Source organism: Antechinus flavipes, chromosome 6 (genome assembly GCF_016432865.1).
Source record: "Antechinus flavipes isolate AdamAnt ecotype Samford, QLD, Australia chromosome 6, AdamAnt_v2, whole genome shotgun sequence".
Classification (NCBI taxonomy): domain Eukaryota; kingdom Metazoa; phylum Chordata; class Mammalia; order Dasyuromorphia; family Dasyuridae; genus Antechinus; species Antechinus flavipes.
In genome coordinates, this window is record NC_067403.1 from 94,591,329 (window position 1) to 94,616,326 (window position 24,998).

Below are 24,998 nucleotides of genomic sequence, written 5' to 3' on the forward strand. Positions count from 1 at the left end.
CTGTAAGGAATGACCAGCAGGATGAATACAGAGAGGCTTGGAGAGACCTACATGGACTGATGCTAAGTGAGATGAGCAGAACCAGGAGATCATTATACACTTCGACAACGATATTGTATGAGGATGTATTCTGATGGAAGTGGATTTCTCGGACAAAGAGACTTAACTGAGTTTCATTGGAGAAATGATGGACAGAAACAGCTACACCCAAAGAAGGAATACTGGGAAATGAATGTGAACTATTTGCATTTTTGATTTTCTTCCCGAGTTATTTTTACCTTCTGAATCCAATTCTCCCTGTGCAACAAGAGAACTGTTTGGTTCTGCAAATATGTATTGTATCTAGGATATACTGCAACATGTTTAGCTTTTTTAGGACTGCTTGCCATCCTGGGGGGGGGGGAGGAGGGAGGGAGGGGGAAAAAACGAAACATAAGTGATTGCAAGGGATAATGTCGTGTAGAAATTATCCTGGCATGGATTCTGTCAATGCGAAGTTATTATTAAATAAAATAAAATTTATTATAAAAAAAAAAAAAAAAAAAAAAAGAAAAAGAGAAATAAAATAGAAAGACAACTATAAAAAAAAAAAAAACATTTACACAGAACAATTTGTTCAATCATTCTTAAATTGATAGGAACTCCTTTGGTTTCTTGTTTTTGCCTCCACATTAAAAAAAAAAAAAAGGAGCTGCTACATGTTTTATACATATGCAATCTTCTCCTTTCTTTGATCTCTTGGGGATATCAGATGAACAGTGATTCAACTAGGTCAAAGGAGATGTATTGTTTAGCAATGTTTTTTGCATAATTACAAACTGCTTTTCAAAGTAGACTAATTCACAGTTCTACCAGCAGTACAGGATTGTTACAAATCACCATAGCATACTACATTTTAATGCCATAAAGTAATGCCAATGATTATCACTTGCTATGACATTAAAATATTTATAGCACCCAAATTTATATAGTATAATTTCAAACTCTTATAAACCAAAACCTCAGTAAACAAAAACATTTTTACGGTGTGCTAGATGTTGAGAAAAGTTTTTGCTTTCTTCACTACCCCAATGCTTTGGTCCCACTAATCTCTTTAAACTTGGAAAGAAAACAGATAGAAATTTGGATATATATATACCTTTATCTAAAAATCTCACGACAGTTTTCTGTATAATTTCATTTTTCCTACTTTAAGCAACTTTAGAGACAGTTATGTCTAAATAAATATACACATCTCCCTCAGCCTGTAAACTTCTTTAAGGCAAGTAATGTTTGACTTATATTTATGCTTCCAATGCTAGCATGTTTATTAAATATTTTTTGATTTTGGCCTTATTTTTTTCAAAATCTATAAGTAAGAATTGTATGTATACTATATGAAAATGAAGCCTGTCTTTCTGATATGGGGATTTCATTGTTTGCGGGCGAGGGGACAAGAGAGAAGCTTAAGGAGGGGTAGATTAAATCTCTTTGCCAAAAGTCTTTAATGAAAGTACCATAATTAATAGCCAAGGATGTTTTGGAAGTTATTCTTGTTCAGACATAATTTTTTTATTGAAACTTTTTTTTATTTTCAAAACATATGCAAGGATAATTTTTCACCACTGACCTTTTTAAAACCTTATGTTCCAATTTCTCCCCTTTCCTCCTCCCATAAATAGCAAGTAATCCAATATATGTTAAATATGGTTTAAAAAAATGCAAATCCAATATAGGCATACATATTTATACAATTATCTTGCTGCACAAGAAAAATCAGACCAAAAAGGAAAAAAATGAGAAATGAAATAAAATTCAAGCAAAAAACAACAAAAGAAGTGAAATTGCTATATTGTGATCCACACTCAGTTCCCACAGACCTCTCTCTCTGGGTGTAGATGGCTCTCATCATCATAAGATCATTGGAACTGTCAGGCATAAATTTCAATGATTAAACCTTTAAGCTACCTCATGATTCTGAGGTACCAAAGGGAAGTACATTATGTTCATTTTGGCTCCTGATTGCTATGATGGGGTATGCTAAACCTCTAGACTAAGGGGAAATAGTTAAGAGTTAAAACAAAGGTAAGGAAAAAGGCAAAATTCACAAAGTTGGGTTGACCAAGGTTCCCTAGATAACTGGGAAAGAAGGAAGAAAGGTAAACTTCTCTCTTCAAATCAGTCTTCAGAAAATTTCACTGGCACTTGCCCCCCCAAAAGTAAATAATTCTAATTAAATGTGTTTACCATCAATAGAGAAAAATGCCTTTGCTTTTCTACATTGATCATAAATTTGATATTTAAAAGAAATGTAGAAAACATTTGGGAACACTGACACACATTCCTATGGTTCTTGAAACATTTTCTTTTAGACAAGGTAAGGTTTTTCACTGGAATTTTGAATTTGAAAATAAAACAGGTCTCTGTGCCTGTTCCAATACACAGTAACATTCTGTTATACTCTATCTTCTAAAATAAGAATAAATACAATGAAATTTGGTAACTCACAAAATAGCCAGATGGTATATTGGATAGAATATAAATCTTGGAGTCAAAAAGACCTAAGATATTTATTGACTTTTCTGATCTTAGGTTAGTCACTTAATCTCTGCCTTAGATTTTTCATTTGTAATCTGGGGATAATAATAGCAGCCACCTCCTATAGTTGTTGTGAGAAGCAAATATACATCTATAAAATATTTTGAAAACATTAAAATGCTATTGAAATGCTAAGTGTTATTTATGTGCAATAACAAAATATTTTAGCAATTTTTTTTGCTTTCATGAAAATATAGAATTAAGTTGAAATTTTACAAATATTTTTCCATTTTTATCTATTTTCTGTGAATTGGAAAATACTGTTCATTGTCTTTTTTTCTTTTTTTTTTTTGCTGAGGCAATTCGGGTTAAGTGACTTGCCCAAGGTCATATACAACTAGGAAGTGTTAACTGTCAAAGATCACATTTGAACCCAGGTCCTCTTATTTCAGGGCTGGTGCTTTATCTACTATGCTACATAGCTGTGCCCCATACTGTACATTGTCTATCTGACTACAGAGCAAAATATATGACATGAAACAAGAACAACATATAATATTTTTCCACGATCAAATGTTGTTAAATTATACAAATATAGATATTCAACAATATTTTGGAGAATGTTTCATATATCAATGCTCTAATAGTTGAGATTTACATATTGTATATAATTTTGATTTTAAAATCTATAAATAAATGAAGAAATCAAAGCAGGGAACAGAGGATTTGATTGCTATACAATATTCTGAAATGATCCAGATTGTAGTAAATATTTGTGCTTATAATTTGGCAGAGTAATAACAATTCAAATCACATAAAAAAGCCCTGAGAATTGAGAAGAAATTATTTATCAAATAAACAGTATTTTTGCTCAGAGAAACAGATTTCTACTAAACTAATTCTACTTAGAGAAGAGGGCATCTTGAGAGGATCAGGCAAACTTCTATCATAAGCAATAATAAGTGAAGATGAAATATAACACAAAGCAGATGGAATGAAAATATGGCCCCAGAAATTTCCTCAGCTTTTCAGGGTTAGATATCCCAGAGGAATTTACTTATGACATCTTTTCCCAATGCTGAGCCTACAGTAAACACTCAGCAACACGTGTCGGTGAATTGGTCACGTTTTATCAAGCCATTGCAAGACATGCTTGAACAAACATTTTATGAGGCAAACCACTGACTGATTATACCTGGTATCAAACTAGTTTAGAAATGTCATCCTGGTAGCATCCTTGACCTCCTATAAATCTAAATCCTCAGGGGAAATTCTTTCTAAGGTATTGGGAATCCTAAGACCAGTTAGGATATCTTGTAAAAACTCCCACTGGAAATGATCCAAAACTTATTAATATTTTTATCTTTCAAGAATTCTACTTAAAGAATAATTTATACAAATGATTTGCTGTAAGCAAACTCAAATAAATGAGTTGCATGTAAGAAATATATGAAGAGTTTGTTTATCCTCTTCTACAAGGATCTTCTGAAGGTCTATTTTTGTACCAGGTTCCTTGCAACAGCTAATGCTCTTAATATTTGATTTACCTCAAATTTGAAGTATATACTACTTTTCCAGAAAACATTTATCATATAAAGTGAGGAACATCTGTACTGAAAAAGTACTCTTGATTGTAAATGTTTTAAGAGATCTATTAGGCACACAAATCGAAAGGCTCAATTTAGAAGAACCAGACTTAGTCACTATTATAATTGTTATGGCTGTAAAGTTAATTTAGCAGCTGAAATTAACCAATTTAGCATTGGCAAAGATGATTTCTAAATGTAAATGGGATATTAAAATAGTTTGTCTTATTCTTTTCTAAGCTATAGTAAGCATGACATAAATACATTTTAACCCATTCATTACTCTACAGGAAGTTTGAAGGTTATACAAATACGGTAGATGGAATAATGCTCCAAACTTTTTATGAAAGCCAACCTTTAAGTACTTGAAAAACATTTTTAAATTTTGTTACTATACTTCCAGAATCATTTCTCAAGATAGAAAATGGTAATTACATACAAATCATAATTCTCCTCCACATAACGCCCAAGGGGGTGTCTGCCACACTGCTTTCTGAGGATTTAGAAAAGAACTATATTCCAACTGGCATAATGGACAGAATGCTGAGCCTGGTATCAAGAAGACTTATTTTTCTGAGTTTAAATCTGATCTCTGATACTTACTAGCTCTGTGTGTTCCTGGGCAAGTCACTTAACCCTTTTGATTTGCTTTGGTTTCCTTCTCTGTAAAATGAATTAGAAAAGGGAATGACAAATCACTCCAGTATCTTTGCCAAAATATTCCTTCAACTGCTTTCTATATTTTATCATCCAAACAAGTATGAGATTTTCCCCACCATTTTCACTGGTTTTTACAGATTTGGGAGGGAGGAGGGGGATAGGAGATGGGAAGAGGGTGAAATAATCCAATACTATACATTATGCCAACTTTACATAGAGGCAGAGCAGACTGGCACATATATAGTATGATTGGAGGGTCCATGCAAAGCTGAGCTGACTTAATATTTCTCTCCTAGCATCCCCAAATTTCCCAACATTAGTATCTTTCCTTAAAGAGAAACATATATCTTTTACATGAACCAAGACTCTTATTCTGGAACAGATAATATATTAGCAAGTATTACTTTATCTAAATAACCAGTTGTATCACCTACAAGAAAGCTTGACATTGGGAGGAAAAGGCAACTTTCTGAATTTAGCTAAAAAGGCCAGGTCTGTAATATAAACATGACACCATATTCCCTCTTTGCTTCCCATCATATGCCCCCATTAACTAAAAAGTTTGAGATACATCAGAAACTTAAGGCAGGGAAGAAAAGGGGCGGTCAGTGTGGTTGATTATAAGAATCTGGCTAATAAACAACACTGAATAACCTGTGATGGGAACAGAAATCACCCTTCACCAAGCATATATTCATTCCACTGTGGATGTAAATTTCTTGTAAGAGGAATGGACAAAAACAGCTTTGCATCTCAGCTTATGAGCCATTTTCCATCTCTGTCATATCCAAGACCCATCTACCCTCTAAGATATGAAACTGGATATTCATTGTTTCTTTTGCATCATGTCTATACTTGTTTTGAAGACAGAAAGTAGCTTTCCTTCCCCAGACTACATCTTAAGGCACAAAGATGGTCTCTATATTGATAGTACAATTTTAATAGATTCTTTAGATAAACACTCCAGATCATTTCTGCATTTTCAGGTAGCTCACATTCTCTTGTCATAATTCAAGTATATCATAGTTCATCTTTCTTGGATAGATTAGGAACACTAAAGCTAAAAGTCTTGACTGCATAAAAGGATAGCTAAGTTGAGGTCTTTACCAGCTGTCTGATACTATAACACTTATTTACCTCCATATAGTTCAACTTCCTAAATGTCTTTTCATTTGCATACAAATATCAATATCCACCATGATTACCAAAAGAAATAAACTTTGCTTACAGTATTTTGGGGCAGTTTTACCTTCTGTTTTAGCACATTACAATAAAAACTGTCTTTGTGTTGACTTAAATAAAACTTAAAATGAAGTTGTATAGAAAAGAAAAACATCTGTGATAGAAAACAGAAAAGAAATATTTTCCCATTTTCTCATGAAATCAGATAATCATTATCTATGTGAATATAAAAGTTCTCAGTTGGCTGATTTCACTTTGCTCAGAATTATAAAATGCTAATGGGGAAAAACATTATTTAAATAAAAGTGAATCAAAATAAAAAAGAAAACTGAAGTATTTTAAATATTTATGGTTCCTAAATATTTTCTCAAGCATTTAACTGAAGCTTAAAACAAATTAACTATGAAAGGGAGAAATTCTATAATCTAGGACTAAAACCAAAAAAAAAAATCAACCTTCTTAAAAAAATTAAAATTCTTTTCTTTTGGAAATAAAATGTATTTTGATCAATAGATATCAATGGTCAAGAATGAAAAGAGGACAAAAGTAAATATATTTGGGTATAGACTATTAAAATAATAACTAACATTTATTTAGCACATTAATGAGAAAAGAGTTTCATAAGCATTATCTCATTCAAAACTCACTATAATTTTGTGAGTTAGTTATGAAAGGGATTATTATTCTCAATTTACAAATCAGGAAACATGTCAAAAATAATACAGTTCAGACTGGTTAAGTGACTTGTCCATGGTCACACAGCTGTTGGTATCAGAGAAGGATGATTTTTGAACCTAGGATTTCTGATTTAAAGTTCAGTACTCTTTCATCATATTACACTATATCTTAATAATCATGTAAATGTCTTCATGTTTTAAGATTCCCAATCAAAGACCTTGTTTTCTATGTGTATTGTTTAAAGATACTAATGGGCACACAATGTTATTTTTGTAAAGAATATCAATATATCAAAATATACTGGGATACAAATTCTAAGGTACATGCATACACATACACACACACACACACACACACACACCCAGTGTTCCAAAAGTTTTGGTAAAATTTAGGCTTTTTTTATACATATATGTTTCCACAAATATAAAATATACCATATATAGATATAATATTTATATGCATATTTTATATCTAAGAAATAGTATATGAATAATATTCTATTGGTAATAAATAGTAATCACTTTGCTGCTTTCTCTATACTTATAACATCCAAGTATTGACAATACATTTTTATATATCTACATACAGACATACCTACATATTAATTTATCTATATATAGACATATCTTCAGATAGATAAAATATATTATGAATTACTTTGCCACAAGTATACAGATAGTAGCAAAATGATTGCCAACTGTTTAATACCAAAAGGACATTATTTTTACTATAAACAATGGGATTTTTTCTAATAATCTGAACAAAGCAGAGGAGAGATATGATAGCTCTCAGGAAAAAAAAAACTCTCAAGATAAGGATTCACATTGCTGTGCAAGTTGCATCATAGAGATAGATTCCAAATGCTTCACTGATTTTCAAAATATACATAGATGATATTTCTCCCACAAGTGGATTGTTTCTCAGTGAATAGTGAAGTGTTGAGAGTATCTTCCAGTGAATAGTCATAACAACATAACAACTAAAGAATTTTTAGTAGCTAAGAATTAAGAGGACTTTTTCATTAAGTTAAAGAGTTTCACATTTGCAAAGTATCTCAATGTTCATTTAGTATAAAGTATATTTGAGAAAGAATATCCTCCACAACACAGATGGGGAACCTTTTTTCTATCAAGGGCCATTTGGATATTTATAATATACTTTGCAAAATTATCAACTCAAGCAAGCAGTGGTGGTCCTTGTACCTAATTTTCAGCTCATCATTGCCTGCAGTTGCCTTGGCAGGACCAGACCAAATGATTTCATGGGCTTTATACAGTCTACAGCCTGGACATTCTCCACCCCCGTTCTAAAATATGGTTGACAAGACGTCACCTTTCCTTTCCTTTTGGATCTCCAATGGAGAAACAAGTCAGTAGTAGCTCACGCTATGCTTTTATATATTGCTATATCCTAACATCAAACCTAAAGTTGTTCCATTGTAACTTCTACATTGCTCCTGTTTCTGAACACTTGCATCAAATGAAATGAGTCTCATACCTTTTGCACGCGATAGCCTTTCGAATGTTTGAAGATGGTTATCACAGTTTCTATTGGGTCTTCTCTTCTCCAGGAAGTACATTCTCACTACCTTAATCTGATCTGCATATGGCATGAAGTCAAGGCCTTTCCTCATTTCAGAGGCCCCCCCAATTTATCAGTGACCTCAAAACTTAATATAACACTTCATATGTAGCTTATCCAGTGCAGAGTACAGCAGTACCATTACCTTCTTATTCTTAGAAGGCAATAATTACAGAATTTATAGACCTCAATGGCGTTAGGAAGAATTATCTTTCTGAATTAAATCTGGCCTCAGACACTTAATACCTGTGGAACTCTGAGCATATCATTTAACTCTATTTGTCTCAGTTTCCTCAGCTATAAAATGATCTGGAGAAGGAAATGGAAAACTACTTCAATACCTCTACCAGGAAAACCCCAAATGGAGTCACAAAGAGTAAGAAAAGATTTATAGGACTGAATATTGATAGTCCTCAATAGAATCATTTTCAAAGAGGAAGGAAATATGTATTTATTATGCATCTACTTTGTTCTGAGCAATTTGTGCTAAGCACAAATATTATCTCACTTAATCTCACAATAACCCTTATGAGATAGGCACATTATTAACCCCATTTTAGATCTGCAGTTTCCTTTTCTGAAGCTATCTAAGAAATAGAATGAAATTTTTGTTAAGTTTAGTCTCTAGAGATTAAAAAAATGAAAAATCATGTCATTTCTGCCTTCAAGTAGCTGTTAGTCTGCTGGACTAATAAAATAAGTATGGATGCAAGTATACACATGAGATAGAACGTTACAGCGATAAAGGAGAAACTCAAACCAGATAATCTTGGAAAAAGTGAATAGAGAGAAAAAAACATCTTCAGTAGAGACCCAAGAGAAAACTATACACATAACTGACACTGGAGCTAGGTCTTGAAACGAAGAAGCATCACACTCCAGGAATGGAGACTGAAAAAGGCAGGATAATCAAGCCATCGGATATTTTCAAACAAGCATTTTCAAGTCTTTTTTTTTTTTTTTTTCAGGAACAAATGTCATGGGGACTAGCTGGTCCAGGAGTCAAGGTTTTTATTCTTCTATTTCAGTCAAGTTTAGATTTGGGTATTCTTCATTCATGATGACTCAAGCAATTTCCCTGCACAAGATGAGAATAAGGGAGCTAAATATTTGCTAATCAAAGGTAATAAGCCTGTGCAGTCATACTTGATTATTTTATATATATAGCAGCTCCTTCTCTTATTTTCCAGATTAATCAATTACAAGGCAAAAGTGACAAATGTAGATTTTCTGAAACTGCAATTTAATAGTGATTTTTAAAATTCCAAAGACATCAATCAGGACTTTCCATACACACACACCACACACACACACACACACACACACACACACACATTTAATTTCATATGCAATTCTAAAATGCTGACTCAGGTATCAGATATTACTAATTGTTTTCATTCACGTCAATTCACGTGGTATTTTGTTTTGTTTTAAGCAAGAAAAATTAATGCAAATTATAATTTCATTACTTAAGGCAAATATATTTTTCTGTTTTTCATCACATAAACTATATTAACAATATTATCATATTTAGGAGAATATATTCCAAGTACATGGGTCTCCATTCTCCTGTTTAGACTCAAGATTGTGTTAAGTGGTTTCAAAGAAAAATAAGAAAGATAAGTTTCTTTGTCTCCAGGAATTCTCCTATTTAGCTAGATGAATAGTTCTCAAAATGTGGTATGGGGACCTGAGACCAGAATTATTTTCATACTAATTACAGGCCATTTTCATTTCTAATAAGTTAAATATAGATAGATACTATCCATGTAAACAAAAGCTTGTTAGCAGTTCTCAATAATTTTTCAGAATATAAAGGGCTTTTAAATCCAAAAGTTTGAGGCACATTGAGATAAGTGCACATTTGCTTAAACTGAATTATGTTTGGTTGTTGGAAAGAAATTCTGGAGTATCTGCATTCCCACTGATATGAATGTGGCTCAATTTTTTGTCATTGGGGAAATAATCCTTTACTCAAAATTCTAGTGGCTACAATTTTAAGATGTTCCATATAGCTACAGATCATAAAGTTGTATGTGTCCTTGAAGTCACCTAATTCAAAATCCTCTCTGTATTATATTGATAAGGAAACAGACCCATAGTGGTTACATGATAACCTAATATCACATTGTCCACAAGTAGAAAAAAATGGATTTGAAACCAGGTCCTTCAACTTAATACATATCATTCTACTATTCTATTTTACCATGCTATCCTTACCACACTCTGCATTTGCAAGAGAAATGATAGCAAATGGTAGTGGTAGTAGTAATGGCAGCAAGTAGTGGTGTTAGTGGTGCTAGTACTTAACTGCTTGACTTCAACTTTCAGTCTTGACCAAAAAATTAAATGCCTTCCCTTCATCACAAAGCTAGAAAGTATAAGAGGAAAGTATATATTCCTTATACTTTGGAATCATGCCTTCATGATTCCAAAGCCAGTTTTCTGTGAGTGTTACTGTGAAACTATTAATCCACAGACTCTTTTTCTTCAACTTTTTCCTTCCTGTTCCCAGCAGTTTTTGAGGGTTTACCTTGTTTGAATTTTCAAGATCTATTACAAACAGATTAACCATATTAAAATGCAAGTCTAACATGAGGAATCAAGATCTTTGCCTCCTCTTGAGTGTTGCTTTGAGTAATGACCCTTTCCTCTCAAAGCTGAGGATGAAAGGAAAAATCAGATAATGTTAGAGAGACACTGGAAAAAATTAAGTATAGCTCCCTCATTCTGTGTGGGAAGAAGCTAGAAACTGAAGCTCAAAGAAATAAAAGGTTTTCTTCAAGGTTACTCACGTAGTCAAAGGTAAAGCTGAGACTAGAATCCAGGTCTTCCAACTAGTCCAGAGTTATCTGTTTATTGTCTTAATTTTTTTACATCACTAAAAACATTTGCTACTTTCTATTACTAAACTGATAGAGAGCAATATTCATAAAACAAGAATATATCTTACACAAAAATTATATTTCTATAGCTTTTACTCAATTGAAGCACATATTAATCTATTCCAAGCACCATGGATACAAATACAAAAACAAACAAAAACCAGTCCTTGCCCTCAAGAGGGCTTACAGTCTACTAGCCAGAAAATTTATGTACTTTATGTACTTTGTGTGTATATCAACTCTCAAACTCTGACAGTGATATCCAGGGAAATGAAGTGATAATGTTTTAAAAGACATTTGCAAATGTCTAAAGGAGTTTTCTTTGGACACTTTATTACCTTATTTACCATAAGTAAATTGTTACTTTTTTACTATAAAAATTTCAGTTGGTCCTGACATTTCCTTAAATAAAGTCAGAGACCACTGGAATGTTCACCAGGCTTCGAAGTTTGTAGCCAGATGAAATAAAGATGAGGGATGAGATGGAAGTGGTGAGAGATAAGGGAATCTTAGCTCCCCACTCAGGGTCATGTGAGAAATATGGACAGTCAAATATCAGGGATTCAAGGAAATGGTAGAAAGATGAATTAATATGAGTGAATCACTGTTCTTAAAATGAAACAGAGTTTCCATAATTCAAATTCCCCTTTTAATGCACAAGAAAAATTAAGCTCAATGAGATTAGTTGAATTGGCAAAGCTGAGAAAAAAAAATTTAAATCAGACTCTCTGATCAACAACTACAAAATAGTTTTACCAGAAAGAAAAAAAAAAAAAAAGGTAGTGTATCAGTCAGGAAAAAGAAAGAAAATCTTTCTGGCTTATTTCTTCCTTTGGTAATTTTTTTGATTGGTGCAAAAAAGCATATTTTCATGACTTAAGTTTTTAAGAAAATTATATTTTTCTGCATGCTTCATTGTGTCCAATCTACTTACTTTTCTGTTCCCCAGTTTCCATTCTGTTCCTCATTTCCTGAATGACTACTGTGGTTTGTTGCTATTATTCACTCAGTTGCTACTTTTTGCCATAACTAATGCTGTAGTGGTATATAATTTTGCCTAGTACAAAGTGACCCAAAGTCACATTTATTTACATTTCTAAGGAAATAATTTAGAAAAATACTTATGAGACTTCTGATAAATACTGGTCATTCTAAAGATAATAACATTCCAGGTAGAAATATGTACAAGATTTCCTGTATTTCTAGGGATGTTAGTCAACTTGACTAACTGTAATGAATACTTTAAGAAAACCTACCATATTGTAGAGGACATCCTGCATGGATTCTAATCATGAGCCCTACACTTGCTTATGAAAATTAGTAACAAACATTTTCTAAAAACACTAAAATAAGTACATTTAGACTTGCCAAAACCACAGAAGGAACACTTGACCTGCAAACTGTTCCTCGAACCCAGGTAACCAAATTTAGGCAGATCAAAGTATTATTTACTAAGAATACCTCCCATCATCTTAATCCAAGAGGTAAAGGTTAAGGGTTATAAAATTATCAATAATGCCAGATTTTATGATTGGTTAAATTAGATGATAAAAAGGTAAGTTAAACTTTTTCAAGACAAAATTTTATTTGGATAGAGTCCACATACTACCTTTGCCAGAATAAGGTGCTTATCTTGTTAAAGTGTTTGACTCATGGACATCAAAAATTGTTAGATTTCAAAACCCTCAGAATTCATTGGATTCTCTGAGACATGAGAAGACTGTTGTAGGACTTGAAAATCCTTAGGAATCATGGGATTCTCTGAGAAATGATAAAACTGACACAAGACTTCAAAATCTGCAGGAATCATTGGTTTCTCTAACACATAAAAAGATTGTTGTAAGACTTCAAAAACATGCAGGGATCATTGGATTCCCTGACATATGAAGTAATAGACAGTAGATTAGTTTTGGACTATCTCTTGGCTGCTGAAGAAGGCGTATGTGTGACTGCTGTTTACATACTCTCCTTCTAGGACTTCTGGAAATCTTTTACAACACCATGTTGATTTATATTGTTTGTTATATCACTACTTTCATGTACAATTCATGTTGTTACACTACATTGAACCTGCACTGGTTGTGGGGAGAGTCATCACTAATAGCCTGTGCTTTATTGCTGTGTGCTTGTGTAATACCCTCCATGCTAATGGGTTTGTGCATACCTGTTTCTAGTGAGACCCTTCAGTCCAGAAACCCACTAACAATATCTGGCTTGATTCCCCACTTCCCTTTGGTGTTTTTCATCTCTCTTCCTGAGAAGTCAGGGAAGGTGTGATCATCTCCTTTTTAGTGCTTTCACATCCCTTCCTGAGAAGCTGGGGAGGGAGGCGTGATCACCTCCTTTTTGGTGTTTTCACCTCCTTTTTTGAGAAGTCAGGGAGGGCATGATCACCTCCTTTTGGGAGCTCTCACCTCCCTAAAAAGTCAGGAATGGCGTGACTACCTGTGTTCTAAAATAAAAGAAAGTAGGAGATGTAAAGAGCTGAAACTCCAAAAAGGTGTGCTTGAATCAGACAACCAAGCACTTAAGGCTAATTACCTATTTACTATGAGACAATGACTCTATTAGCATATGTTTAGAAAAATGGCTCTTCTCACCATTGGTGCTGGCTCAATGGTTGATATTAAGATAATCTAATCATAAGGAAGGATTAAAGGGTGGGATGAGAAAGGCAAGACTTCACTTGGCTGCAGGACCAGGAGGAGAAAGGTGGAGAGTCTGAACTCCAGAATGGAGAAGAGATCTTTGGCTAAACTCCTGGCAGTTTGCCTGCTTCTCCCCCTAAGGACCAAGGACTTTTATTTATCCTGACTCTGGCTGATCCAAGGGCTCCAGGGAGCTAGCTCAAACTTTACAAGCTAGCAGCATATAATTTTCTCTATATCTGTACCTTTCCACCAAGTAGGCACAAGGAAGAATACAGGAAAACTCACAATAGCAGTGTAGCTATAATGGTCATTCATTACATATATTCTGAATTCAACCAGTTTACATGTATATTTTTGTGGACTGTGTGTATCTTGTTCTCTTGGTTCTGCTTAAGTCATTCCATAACAAATCTGACAAACTTTACCAGGTTTTTCTAAATTCCTCTTATAGTTCATAAGGTGCTTCTTTCAAACTGCTTACTTTCTTTATAAGGATTAAGTTTCTATTCCACCTCATATGGAATTAAGAGTTTTAATGACATTCCAAAGTCAGCCAGATCTGACTTGGACAAGAGAGAGGCAGGAATGTACATTAAGGGCACTTACTTCTTTGTTTCTAAAAATCAACCCATCTCATCAATAAGGCCATTCTTTTCTCTAGGGTAACATTGTTCACACCCATAACTGAAATCAAGATATTCAAGAGATAAGATTTTCATTAAATGTCTATAACTGCTGATTAAATCTAAGTTCTAATAGAAGTTTTCAATTTTTCTTGCTTTCATTTTGTTCAGTTTCTTGAAAGCAGTTAAAAGAATGCCTTCCATTTTTAAGCCACATTAGTTGTCTGACTCTTCAAACACATTTCCCACAAACAATAATAACAACAAGAAGCAGAGAAAAAGCAAACTTGAATAACTAGATACCCACTCAGAATAGCTGCTGACAATTATTGGATGGTAAATTAACACCCCATTTAATATTTCCATTCAACATTATCATCAAATTTAACTTCCCTTAAAACAGACCAAAGAATCTTAACTATGTTGCACATTGTGAAGCTTTGCATATTTCATTTTATTCAGTATAGACTGATGACCACAGGAGCCCCCAATACACATACACATACCATATAATTTGAAGAGGAACTCACAAACTATTAGATCCAATCCTCTGGATTTAAGGATGAAGAAACTAAGACTAAAGATTCAGGGTCACACAAGTCAATTCTGATCCCAGATCCTTTAGCTACAAAGACAGTGTTCTTTCTACTATATGACACTAACTCCAAAAATTGTTCTATTTCCTTCTATCCTCATTTCCACCATCATCCCAAAATCCCTTAAAGCCATCACTTCTGCTGCATGACAAATCTGAAATATGTGAACAGAACAACCTGTATTAGAGAAGGAGAAACACTACTTTCTGCAACTAGTTGAATTCATCTTTTAAGGATATTTAATTTGTGAAATTCAAAATACTACCTCCTGCATTGTCAAAAGGCAATTACTAAACCCAGAATGCCTCTCAATCTCAATAAGCCAGCATATCTGAAACATTCTACCATCTAATAATCTTAGCTACATCAATAACCTGTTGATTTTCAAAATGATTTTTTTTTTGCAATGGGTCATATAAGAACTTCTAAGCAGAAAAGTTGTAAAAGATGTCTTAGATTTCATGATTCTCTTACTCCTCATTCCTTGACATAGCTGTCTTTTTTTTTCTTCTCTTACTATGCACATACTTAATCCTTCCCAAAAGAAAAATTCAAATTCAGAACTGGAAGGGGAAAAAATACAAATACACACACACACACACACACACACACACACACACACACACACACCTGAATTCAAATTCAGAACTGGAAGGGGAAAAAATACATATACATACATACACACACACACACATACACACTCACACACACACACACACACCTGTGTCACTTAAAAGGTTAATGAAACCCTTATACCAGGCAAAGACTGCTTAGAATGGATAAAGAGATTTAAGTTCCAGGGCTTGGTTTCTGATATTCCCTTTTGGTTAGTTTATTTTATATAAAGCCCTTTAGAGTATCTTCAACTAATATCCCCATTTTACCACCCCATAAATGAGTTGGAATTGTTCTTAAAATCAGAAAGGACTCTCTTTTAGCTACAATAATGTCTAAATTTAATTATTTGCATATTATCTTTCTCTAGAGTCGGTTTCAAACTAGAGAAGAGTCTCTTAGAAAAAGACATAAACTTAGGGAAAACATATACCATGGGATGATGGGGGGGAAGGCATGGTAGCGGGAGAAGGAAGAGAGAGAGAGAGAGAGAGAGACACAGAGACAGAGAGACAGAAAGAGAGACAGAGAGAGACACAGACATAGAGAGAGACAGAGTCAGACGGAGAGACAGAAATAGAGACACACAGAGAGCTGAATTTAATGTCACTTGCTACATTATCAGCTTCTCTCTATTCTGATAAAGACCTTATTTTCCAGAAATCTGTCTAGCTTGTGAAAAGAAAGCACTTTTAGAATATATCAACAACCAAATCCAAGAAATAAAATGAAATAGTCCTTATTCATCAGCCGAGGCAGGATACATAAAGGGGGCGGGGTAGAGGGAGAAAGATTACAACAGAAGTATCGTAGTATCTTAGTGAAATGTTATGAGTAACTAAATCATAAAATTAATCAGCCCGCAGGAATTCCAACCTGTCAATGTTCGCATGGTCTCAGTTTCTTTTCTCTCCCTCTAGAACTCAGAGATACATATTGAGTTATGTTCTCGTTATTCACACCTGATTCTATTCCAATCTATTATCGCTCACAGAAGCCCTGTGTGCAGCTGCTCTTAAACGAAGGGCGCCTTCCATCCCATGGAGCCGTGAATACTGGTTGGCTGCTGGAGCTTGGCTTGTCCTTTTGTATCAAAATCAAACCTCCTCTTACCTCCACTTTCTTGTTCTTCTCTTTGTTTCTGCCCAATGAACTTCTCCCATTGCTGGCAGTCTCCCTCGCTGGGATTACAGAAATCTGCTGGAGGGGCATGTTGGCAGTGCTGGAGGTTGCCAGTCCCTGATTGGCTGCCTGATCTCTTCACTCCCCCTGAGTAGCCCACCTGTGTAATTGTTCACATCCTTGCTTTGCCAAAGCTCAGTTCTAAACAAAAAGGGGAAAATAGTGTTTGAGACACTGTGCAGCATCAGCCAGGGTCTTCTTCCCCAAAAGTCAAGTGTACCAAATTAGGGGAAAACAACGTAAAGACCCAAGAATCCAGGGAGTTTTTGTGTTGTTTTGTTCTCTTCGCATTCTCACATGGACGATTTATGGCAAGTCATAACTACATTGCTTTGTCACCGGGAGCACCCCTACTCCCCCAAGAGCATTGTGGGAGACAATTCAATTTCTATGGTACCTAATAACTGTCATGGAAACCAAGGAAACCTGGGTCTCACAGGCCCTTATTAGCAACTACTTCCTTTAATGGTGCATACTCCCACATTTGAAGCCGCTGTCACTGCTTGCTTTTGTTTCCCCCCGATTCCCCAGGAGTCCACTAAGCACCCAGAGACACAGCCTCCTGCTGACTAGGTAAATAAGCAGGAGGCTGAAAGGCTTAGTGTCCTATTTTGGAGCCAAATCTCCTCCTTGAAAAGCATAGGGAGCTTTCTGTGTCCTTCATGTATCTACAATAATCTCCTTAGATCAAAGGAGCTGCCTCTAAATGACAAGTATCAGTGATCGTATCAAAAAAGAGGAGAAAAGAGGAGAAAGTGGCAGGGGAGAGAAGGGGGAAAAGGGGGAGAAGTGAGAGAGACGGGGACCAGAAAGGGGAGGAGGGGATGGAGAGAGGAGGAGAGAGACGGGAAGGGGAGAAGGGGGAAGGGAGGAGGAAGGGAAGGAGGGAGAAAAGAGGAAGAAAAGGGAGGGGGAGGAGAAGAGAGGGAAGAAGGGGGAGAGGGGAAGAGAAAGGCAGAAGGAGAGGAAGAAACATATGGAGAGAGAGCACAAGGGAGACCAGAACTGCATACGTGTCTTTTTGTATTAGAAGTTTTTTTAAAAAGTTAACTAGTTGTGATCCCCCCCACTTCAGTGAGACAAGAACAGGAATAAGTCTGAGTAGGAAAATAGTACTCCCTCCACCCTGTATCAGCTTTGGAAACATTGTTTTTGTGAGTTTGTTATTTAACCAGTTTGTAGTGTCTCCTTTATAGAGAAGTATGCTCCTTCAAAGTCTTTCACACCATCTCCAAAGTTTAAAAAATAATCATCTAAAACTTTTCAATCCTTATTAAAATTACTGTCTTTATTTATTGTATGTATAAACCAAATAATTTTAAAATTCAGATAGAAATTATCTGTAATTTGAAGGTAGATACAATCATTTATATTTCTGAGTCTTTTTTTCTTATGTGATTATAGTTCAATAATCAATAATACTCAGAAGTCTAGTTTTCTGATAATTCTTCCTCAAAAACAAGCAAACAAAACCCAAACAAAACCCAAAACAAAACAAACAAACAAACAAAAAAACCCAAACAAGTAGATCTAACCCACGCACACTGGAAAACTATTCAAATCAATTCCTAATTACAATTAATGTATTTTATAATTAGTTTTGCAATCCACAACAGATGAAGGAGATAGTGGAGCTTAAACTCACATTACAGATGCAGAGAGAAAAAGCTCCCAGTATCTGAAGATTTAATGCTAGAAGGGAGGGTGTGCCTAATCAGTTTAGGGTGTCATCAAAAACAACCAACCTGCTAAAGCATCTTTAATTTCAGAATTTTTAAAGACATATTTTAACATCATGTTAGTAGAACTAAACTATCATTGTGTGACTCCTTGATCAGTAATATTCCCATATATTAAAATTATTTAAACAATTTGGATTATTTAATAAAAAATTCAAATTTGGAGGCAAATGGCATTTTCTTCTGAAAGAAAGAAATACAGTTGAATATTCCCTGAAACTCTATTTACCATAGCTGCAAATCAGTTAAACATCTGTGGATTTCATAGCTTGGAAAAATTATATTTTGTTGAGTCAAATACTTAAATTTTAAAAGTTAAGACCTCTTCTGTGGTCAGAGCCCTGGCATTGAAGAGAGAGGAAGGTTATTCACTTCTTGCTTCAACATCAATCATCTTGAAAACTCAGACATAGTAAATGTATCTCAACTGAGATTAGAGTAGATAGAGGCTTAAAAAATAATACATTCTAATGAGTTTTAAATGTTGATTTTTTTTTACTTAATATTTAAAGCAATGTTGGCCCTACCTCCTTATCATGTTTAGAAAATTATTGTAAAGACTATATTTACACAACCTTTAAATGCATAACTAGGTAATTTTCTAAATAATTCTCTTCAAATGCTTCTGTAAGATATATTCATAAAAAAGGAAGCAAAGGTGGATTTTTAGCCTGAGTTCGCTAAATAATTGCCTCAATCCTTTACCTCATTACTCATGTAAAGATACCCTTTGTTTACTCAAAGATCAAAAAATCAGATTTAAATTTCTAACAAATCCTTTTTATATGGTTCAGTTATTTCAATTAGTGTTTCTTTATTCTAAAGTTTAGTTTTGGAATTGAATGGGGGGGGAGGATATTTAACTTTCTGGAGTCTAATGCTTACAAACTAAAATTGCTCCATTTTGCTTTCATAAGTGAACATATTTTTACATGTTTTAACAACATAATAGAATTATTACATGTTTTATATGTGTGTTCTAGTTCTTGTTAGATACTGCTATCAACTCTAATTTGTAATGTTTCTAAAAATATTTCTTTGTAAAAGAAGCTTTTAGCACCCTCCGTATTTTAACACCCCACTTTCTCAGGATGCATACCAGCCTAACACTTTAGTAATATTACAGACTTAAAACTTATGAAGCCCCTTTCATCAAGTAGTTTGATGAAGAATGTTTTGGCAACCACAGCTTTTTTTTCCTGGTCTCATTATTTTATCATCAAAAGTGAAAAAAAAATTAGACAAAAATTCCCTTTGCCCTGGCAGTGGTGCCATGCTTATTTCACTCTATTTGTCTGACAAGAGTGAATTTCTGTAACTACTCAACCATCCAAGCTACGAAACAAGGACAAAATCATGAGTCACAACTAAGAACTTCCTAACAATGCTTACATAAAGCAAAAGGTGGTTTTAAGAAGATGGTCAATGGCATTCCTCAAACTGAATAATTTAACTTTCTGTATTCTACCTAGGGTTCTCAATCAAAACAATGGAATATGCCTAAATTGCCCATCTTGTAGAGTCACATATTCAATTGCGCAAACATTTAGTAGGTGTCTACTGCATGAAAGGCACTATGTAAGGCACTCAAAATGAAAAAAAAAATAAATAAAACAATCTTTCTCCTTGGAGAGCTTATATTTTAATGGGAAAATGAGAAACAAGAAGTAAAATTGGGAAAGTATATGGAGATCATATTAGATTAATTAAATTAAATTCCATGCCATATTTTATCCAAGAGACAATAAGAAATCACTAAAGATTGTGTGTGTAAAAATGATAAATATCATATCTTCATTTCAGTCATAATAATTGATAGTTCTGTAAAGGGCAGAACTGGGAAACCAATTAGGAGGTTTTTGAAAAAGTATTGCTGAGATATGATGCTAAAGATGATATCATGTGATCGGGGCCTTTTCCTAGACAGTCTGAGAGTAACAAGCTAAGTAAGAAATATAGACCTGAGACAAAACCACAAGAAGATGAGCTGTCACCCAAAGCTTCTTCAGGTCTAATTTGGTATAACCTGTATTCACAGACTATCATCCTCCTCTCCAAGCTCTCTGCCTAGCTATGGCAAATTGACTGAGGTATATTTCTGATCATATCTCATTTGCCACTGTCATGCAGATATAGTCATGACCTCAGCCCTTAAAACACTTATCATTTTGATAGAGAGAAAAGCATTTCCATGCAGAAAATACACACATATATGTACATTCACAGGAAAAACATGAAAGAAGAATACAAATGTAATCATTTAAAAGAGTCTTTCAAAACTTTTTAAAAAGAAACAAGGTATTACAAATCAAAATAAAATATTTATTAAAGAAGAATGACACATTAGTTGTGATATTTCTTGTCATACATTAGCAGGATAATAATCCATATTACAACACTCATAAAGGTTTCTCCTATCCAAGCTATCAACAAGAGAATTGTAAATAGCTTGATTTTTATAATTAATTTTGGTGATGGTGGTAGTATTAATAGTATAATAATAGTAAGAGGAAGAAGAGAAGTTGCTGTAGTAACAGTTATGTGGTGATAGTAGGAGGAAGAGTAGTAAGAGGAGGAGGAGGAGGAATAAGAGTTGCTGTAGTAACAGTAATATAATAGTGGTAGTACTAGGAAGAAAAAGAGAAGTTGCTTAGTAACAATAATATGGTGGTGGTAGTAGTAGTAGTGAAAGTAGCAGAAACAGTCATGAGGGTGGTGGTGGGGTGCTATTGCTGGGTGTTGCTAACATTTATATGGTGCTTTAAGTTTTACAAAAATTCTTTCTATACCTTGATCTTCCCAATAACCTTGTGAAATATGTACTATTATTTTCTGAATTTTATAGAGGAAGCCCAAGAGAGATTAAGTGGTTTACCTAGAATCACACAGCTAATTAAGTATTTGATATAGGATTCAAAATCAAATTTTCCTGATACTCTCTGCTGCCCTATCTTTGGTACAAATCTTACTTAGTAAGAAAAGACTACAAAGGTAGATTATCTATTACAGCAATTATCTGAAATGTGAATCTAGCATATAACACACCTGACAAACAACTATCCAGTACCTGCTTGGTGAAAGGGAAATCAAAACCTTATGTGGGAAGGGAGACTTTGGTATCAGAGTAGACAATGAAGGCCAAGAGCTTAAAAAATGAAAAAAAAAAAACCATTAATCAAAAAGTATTATTAATAACATCTATCAAAGAAATATCAAGGGAAGTGTTATGTCAGTTGAACATAAATTGATCGATTAGAGGAAAAGAATATATAAAAAGTTTTACTATTTCTTTAAGAACCTGGGACAATTAGAGCAAAGCAAATAAGCCATATGGAACATTTTCTGTAACAAGCTGCTGGCAAAAAAAAAAAAAAAATGGCAGTTCTTTTTTCTGAAAAATTTTCCAGTACTTTAATTAAAAAAAAACCCCAACAGTTTGAAACTTTGAATTGATATGTTTAAATTATTTTAAGAACCAAGAAAGATGATGGCAGCTAGATACTGCATCAAGAGAGGGTAAGGCTTGGAGTCAGGAAGACCTGAATTCATATCCTAGAAACTTACAAGCAGTGTCAACCTGAGCAAGTCACTTAACCTCTGTTTACCTCAGTTTCCTCATCTGTAAAGTAAGAATACTCATCTCCCATGCTTGTTTTGAGGATCAAATGAGATAATTAAAATAAAATGCTTGGTATAGTACCAGGCACATAATAAGAACTATTATACATGTTAAATTATCCAACTCCTTTTGTGGTGGCAAAGAACTGAAAATTGAGGAGACACTGATCAATCAGGAAATTGTTGAAAAAATAGTAGTATATGAATATTATGGAATACTACTGCTCTTTAAGAAATAATAAGCAGGTATATTTCAGAAAAACCTGGAAAAATTTACATGAACAGATGATGAGTAAAGTTAGCATTGTACATAGTAACAGCAACATTGTGCAATGATCAACTATTTTGGACTATGGAGTCTGAATACAGATTGAAGCATGTTATTTTCATTTTTTTGTTTTTTTTCTTTCCTATAGTTTTTCTTTTATTCTGATTCTTCTTTCATAACATGATCAATTATGGAAATACATTTAACATGCTTGATTGTACATATATAACCTATATCAGATTACTTGGTCTCTAGAGAAAAGATTAGGGAAGAGATGGAGGGACAGAGAAAAATTTGGAACTCAAATCATCCAAAAATGAATGCTGAGAAGCATCTGTAAATGTAATTGGAAAAATATTAAGTTAAAAACAATAGTAGATTTCTAACATTATTAATATAAAAATGTGTTATCTGTGGCCCATAAGCTTAACTACAGATAGTTTTTTTGTTTGTTTTTTTGTTGTCACTTCACTAAACTTAAAATTAATTTTGGTTGCTCACTGCAGAGAAGAATTTCTAGTAGACTGGATAACAGCAGGCAGATAAAGGGTAGCAGAAAGACATTTTGTTATAAGGGAAAATAAATGCATAAATGTTTCAATTTGTTTAGTTGAAAAATATAAGGCACTAGGAAACATGCAGCTTTTTACATGTTTTCCATTACACATCAGTTGTGAACTGGTGACTTCTTTGCTAACAAAATCCTGAAGATGGATGGACCAACTCCTTGAGAAAGGCTTAGGAAGGGGAAACTCAGCCTCACTTGATCTCAGACCATACCACTTTAAATGACATTTGGGAACCAGTTGGCTACAATAAGGAGAAGAAAGAATGGCTATACTTTGATGATAAATAAACTTGTGAAGTGGGTTTCTTAAAAGGAAGGGAAGAAAGAAAGGCATGATAAAATATATGACCATTCTCCCTTGGAGGGAGAGGGCATCATGAGTATAAAATGTTGCATATACTATTGGATGTTGGTCAGTTTCAGTAGAAAATTTATTGGAAGATATGTTCTTTTAAAAAGTGTTAATATAGCCAATCAGAGAACAAGGAAAAAATATGGCTTTGGACACAAAGATTTTTATAAGGAGACAACAGACAGACTGAAGTATGAGTCAAAAAACTACATAAAAGAGAAAAACACCAGGAGAAAAATAAGATAAAAGAAAATAATTTATATATGTTTATCCTTTTTGTAAGAAACTAAGAATATTGGGCATTGGCGAAAGGGTTTAGGTTCTGGGGAAAAAAACTTAGAATTACAGTTGGAGATGACCCCAAAAGACTTCTATTTTATCAACATAGTGAACTTTCCACATAGCAGCTTCCTTCATCAATGCAGCTCAAAAACTTGTTTGTAAATTATAATTTTAGTGATTTGACTGAAGGCACTGAGAGAATAGCTGCCTTGCCCAGAATCACCAGGCCAATATGGGTCAGAAGCCAAAATAGAAGCCAGACTTGTCTTCTCATTATGCTATGTGGGCTGCTTGTATTTTCCAGGACAAACTACATATGAGAAGTGTCATAAAAGACATATTCAGGGACCCACATTATTACAAAAAATGGTGATCCAATTAGTATTTCCCCCACATAATAATATTTTATTTTTCCAATTACATGTAAATATAGTTTTCAACATTTATAAAATTTTGATTTCCACATTTTTCTTCTTCCCTTTTGCTCTGCTCTGCTGTCTAAGACAATAAGCAATCTAATATGGGTTATACATCAGAACATAAGTTATACAATCATATTAAACATATTTCTATATTAGTGACATTGTGAAAAAACATCAGAATCAGGGAAAACCCACAAAAAAAGAAACAAACAAAAAATGAAAATAGTATGTTTCGATCTACATTCAGATTCCATAATTCTTCCTCTGAATGTGGATATTGTTTTCCTTCATGAGTTTTTTGGAATTATCTTAGATCATTGTATTGCTAAGAAGTCTGTCAAAGTTGATATACAGTATTGTTACTGTGTATATTATTCTGGCTCTGGTCACTTCACTCAACATTATTTCATGTAACTCCAGGTTTTTCTGAAATCTGCCTGCTCATCATTTTTTATAGAACAATGGTATCCCATTACATTCATACATCATAATTTGTTCAACCATCCCCCAACTAATAACCTTGATTTCCAATTCTTTGCTAATACAAAGAAAACGGCTATAAACTATAATCATTTCTATATGTGTGGTGAAACAGTCAGTATTGAGTGAGTAGTACCAAACAGTCTCAAATGTTGCACAAATAACTGCTAAATGTTGCTGAAATTTTGAGATTCCTTCTGGGGTATTTATAGAAAGATACAGGCAGGAATAATTCAGAAGAAGAAGACGGGTGGATCCACATCACCATCCATGGAGAGAATATTCACACTGATGAGAACATGAATACTCTACTCACACATAATGATGAATTCATGGAAGCATAAACTTGAATATGTAAATATGCAAAAAAATCTATGAAAGTTTTGTTCTAAAGAATTTGGCTAATTTGGGAGCCCCTTTCTCCAAGAGAGATATGTCCAAACCAATCTGTGGCTACAGAGATGATAAGGAGACTAGTTTTCTGGAAGTGTCATCCACTTATCTATCAGAAGG

General features: G+C 33.9%; 1 protein-coding gene across 3 annotated transcripts in view; it reads right to left on the bottom strand.

Annotated features, from left to right (window-relative positions):
- The window catches only part of MARCHF1 (membrane associated ring-CH-type finger 1), a 1,059,500-nt gene that overhangs the window by 557,906 nt on the left and 476,596 nt on the right, over positions 1 to 24,998 (bottom strand). For 2 of the 3 annotated variants that reach the window (XM_051967077.1, XM_051967075.1), the window contains exon 3: positions 16,688 to 16,897. The exons of the other annotated variant lie outside the window; for it this stretch is intronic. The gene's annotated coding sequence lies outside the window, so the exon portion shown is untranslated. The remainder of the gene's footprint in view (positions 1 to 16,687; positions 16,898 to 24,998) is intronic. 3 annotated transcript variants of the gene reach the window in all.